This window comes from Octopus bimaculoides, chromosome 13 (assembly GCF_001194135.2).
Source record: "Octopus bimaculoides isolate UCB-OBI-ISO-001 chromosome 13, ASM119413v2, whole genome shotgun sequence".
In the NCBI taxonomy this organism is placed as follows: Eukaryota; Metazoa; Mollusca; class Cephalopoda; order Octopoda; family Octopodidae; genus Octopus; species Octopus bimaculoides.
The window spans coordinates 58,456,753-58,461,248 of NC_068993.1; positions in this window are offsets into that span (position 1 = coordinate 58,456,753).

Sequence of the window (4,496 nt, forward strand, 5' to 3'; positions counted from 1 at the left end):
ATATATATATATATATATATATATATATATTTACTACGGAATATAAATATTAATTATTTATAGAAGCAGTCAATTATTTCCTGAGTATTGTAAAGACTTTTAATAATTAATGCATGCAGTTCAGTGAACAAATAGTAAACATTTTATTGTTTGACATCTTTTTTTTACCTGAATATCTATATTACGTGCAAAGCTATAAACACGGCATGTTGTCTGGTTCTCTGTTAAACATTATCATGAATTAAATAAGGTGTCATAAAACCCATAATTATTTCTGCCTTGACACAGTAAGGAGTGTTTGTCTTGTAAGATACGTTGCGCCATGTATTTTGAATTTATTTCACGATAGGAAATAACGTAGCTAAATGGTTAATGCGTTGTGCTCACGATTGCAAGATTGAGGTTTTGATTCCTGGATCAAGCGTTGAGCTGTGTTCTTGAGCAAAACAGTTCATTTCCCGCGTTGCTCCAATTCACTTTGCCCTAAATGAGTAAACTTGTGTTGAATTAATGTCATGTTCAAAAGGATTGTTGTAACCCTGGTTACTTATACGGCCTGGAAAGTCAGTAATTGACCCAGTGCATCCTAAGACACGAGATAGTTATATCCAGGGGACAGCTGTTTTGGAGCTTATCATTGACCTAATTTTCTGAGATGTTTTGTAATGGTTGGTTGGCACTCCGTCGGTTACGTCGACGAGAGTTCCAGTTGATCCGATTTGTACCTTCTACGTTAGCCTTGGGCCTGCCAAAGCCTTGTGAGTGGATTTGGTAGACGGAAATTTAAAGAAGTCTGTGTGTATGTGTGTGTGTGTGTGTATTTGCCCATCACCACTTGACAATCGGGATTGGCGTCTCTACATCCGCATATCCAAGCGGTTCGACAATAGACACCTATAAAAATAAGTACCAAGATCTAAAAGAAAAATTAGAACGAAGTCGAATCCTCAAGGCAAGGCTCCAGCATGGCGGCAGCCTACTGACTAAAACAAGTAACAAATATATCTAACGAATTTACCCTATCCACTGCCCGTCTCGTTGTTTCTAACACAGGGCCAAAACCTAAAATTTTTTTATTGGGGTATCAGTCAATACCAACGACCGATCTACTTGACATTCTCTTTATTTTTATCGATCCCGGAAGAATGAAAAGGCAAATCTGCCCTTGACAGGGTTTGAACTCAGATCGTAAAGGTTATAACGAAATAAAGACATTCTCTCCGAAGCTCAGAAATAACGGGGTCAAATTTTATCAAAAGCCCAACAATTTTTGGAGATACTTATTTTGTCGACCCCGAAAGACTGGCAAAGTCTACTTCGGCGCTCTAAAATAATAATGTTGAATATGTATTTTATATACGTGCTTTTATGCCTGTGTAAATATAATTTTATATAAAAATATAAATGTGCGGTTGCTGTTTATCTACATAGTAGTGCTTACGTCTGCTTATATGCAACCCACTCGGATTTTTTTTTTAATTCTGTAACGCATATTTACACATACACACACAAACACACACACACACACACACACACACACACACACACACACACACACACACACACACACACAAACACACAAACACACACACATGTCACTCTCTCTCTCTCTCTCTCACTCTCACTCTCACACACTCTCTCGTTATGCGTGCTTGTATGTGTGTGCGTGTGTGCACGTGTGCGTTTGTGTTTAAAAGAATATTTTTTTACTGTCCAAATACATTTTGCCTTTTGTCGTTTTGTTGACGATTTAATGCCCGTCCAGAGTGTTTACTCACGGAGCAGGCTGTATACACACACACACACACACACACACACACACACGTATACACACGCAGTCGCACTCACGCACTTCTAGGCACGCACAGACACACACAAATACATACAAGCACACTCACACACAAAGATAGATAGATAGATAGATAGATAGACAGATAGATAGATAGATAGATAGAGATACATTTCTTTTATTAGCCACACCGGGCTCAACGAAGATGGGACAAATACAATGTAGAGCTTTTCTTTTTGGGAGGGGGAAGGGAAAAAAAGTGGGGGGTCGATCAAAAGGGATCGTAGGAAGGAAAAGGGGGTAGTTCGATCAAAAGGGATCAAAAAAAAAAAGGGCGATCAATAGGGATCGTATATCACACAGTAATGTTCTCGTGTAAAAGGAGGGGAGGACAGTTTAGGTTTGGCCGTGGAAAGAAAAGCCCACGGAAACTATAACAGTAAGTGACTCTCTTTTGCCTTTTTGTTTTCTTTTTTTTTCTTGGATTTTTTTAGATAGATATATAGATAGATAGATAGATAGGCAGACGGACAGAATGACAATCAAACAGACAGACCGATGGACAGGCAGATAGACAGACAGATAGACAGAGAGAGAGAGAGGGGTGGGGAGAGAAAGAATCTAACACAAAGAAAGAGTGATACAAGAGAAAGTGGGAGAAAGAGCTATAATTGTTTTATTGTAGAAGAGAACTACTCTGCTCCTGGTCAATATATCTTGTTTCTTGATCGAAAATAATATGTTGACTGTGGTAATAAGGATGCTAATGGCTGTCATTGTGATGACGGTATTGGTGAAGAGGAGGAGGAGAAGAAGGACGACGCAGAGGAGCAGGAGGAGTATTTTGTTTACAAATGGCCGTTTTATTATCATCTTAACAAAAAACCTGAATAAATATAGAGTCCAAAGTGCAGAATATCTTTATAAAATAATAAAATACCACTACACTCTCGAGATAGGTTACCCAGCTGATAGGACTTACAAAAAAAAACGACAGAAAAACACACACAGATCTTAAAGTTTCCGGTTTCAGTCGTATCTAATTCGATTTCTCTCATTGTCATTGCTGTAATCAACATATACACCATCAAGTAACAAGATCTAATGATTTTAGAAACGGACGGTAGAGTCTTTTGTAATAAAGAAACTATATTTTATCCTTCAACTTTCTCTTGTTTCCATATCTCTGTCTTCGACTGTGTCTGTCTGTAGAGTTTAGTATTGTTGGCACTCCGTCGCTTACGACGACGAGGGTTCCAGTTGATCCGATCAACGGAACAGCCTGCTCGTGAAGTTAACGTGCATGTGGCTGAGCACTCCGCAGACACGTGTACCCTTAACGTAGTTCTCGGGGAGATTCAGTGTAACACAGAGTGTGACGAGGCTGGTTCTTTTAAATACAAGTACAACAGAAACAGGAAGAAAGAGAGAAAGTTGTGGTGAAAGAGTACAGCAGGGTTCGCCACCATCCCCTGCCGGAGCCTCGTGGAACTTTAGGTGTTTTCGCTCAATAAACACTCACAACACCCGGTCTGGGAATCGAAACCGCGATCCTTAGTGGCTGACGATATGTGCATCTCTGCTCACGAACAGGAGTAGTGGGGGAGCATCATAGCCATGTCTTGGGAGAAATTCTGTAAGGATTGTATAATTTCTCCTTGGAAACATGGGTATTTCGTTCATCCTTATTACACAATCCTTATTCAAGGACCTTTTGAACGGGATGGACTACTCGACCTTAAGAAAATTCTAACAGGGTCCCACCTGCAAAGTCATGCATTGTTTAACTTGATATGAGATCACCCTTATCAGACAGGTCGTCATGATGATGATGATGATGGATATACTGGGCTTCGTATATTTGCATCCCAGTGTAACTTTGATGGCCTGCGTTGCTCTCTCACTCAATAATAATAATAATAATAATAATAATAATAATAATAATAATAATAATGTGGAGTTGCTTACTTATCGACCGATTATGCCCATTTGATTCCAGGATCGTAAAGAGGAAGAAAAAGAAAAAATACAATCCCTTAAAATTTGAAATAGGGTGTGTTTGGAGCATGCGAACAGTAAAGGTCGTGACTATCATAATTGGTTCATTGGTAAAAAGTAAGCCAAGATGTAGACAGAAGGCTATAGAACGTTCATCTCTTAGGGACAGCAAAGATTATCAGTAAGGTTCTAAGCACTTGAAAGACTACTTAATACTTTTAGATACCTAAGGTTACAGGCATAATCCGCTTCTTACATAAATCTTACCAGAAATAAGATCGAACCTGAGCTAAACCGAAATAATAATTTCTTTTATTAGCCACAGATGCATTGGGAAGTGATCAATTATTTTAAAATCAAAACAAGACAACGTAAGAGAAATAATACGAGTCGATGGTTTGTACTTTTAACTTGATCCTTCGCATTTTCATTTTAGCTTGCATTTCCATATTTCGAGATTTAGAACCCATTTTTTCAGGAAATCTTCAGAGAAGTGACTCCGTGAGTTGATATCTCAGTTTTGTTGACATCTCTGTTTTGCAGTAAGACCAACAAAAGCGTATCCTGTATTTTGTGTATATGATCGTATTATTAAAGTTAGACAGATATAAGTAAAGTCAACAAGTTGCGTGTATGTGTGTGTGTGTGTGTATACACGATTACACACACACATATATATGTATGTATATATATATATATATATATATAT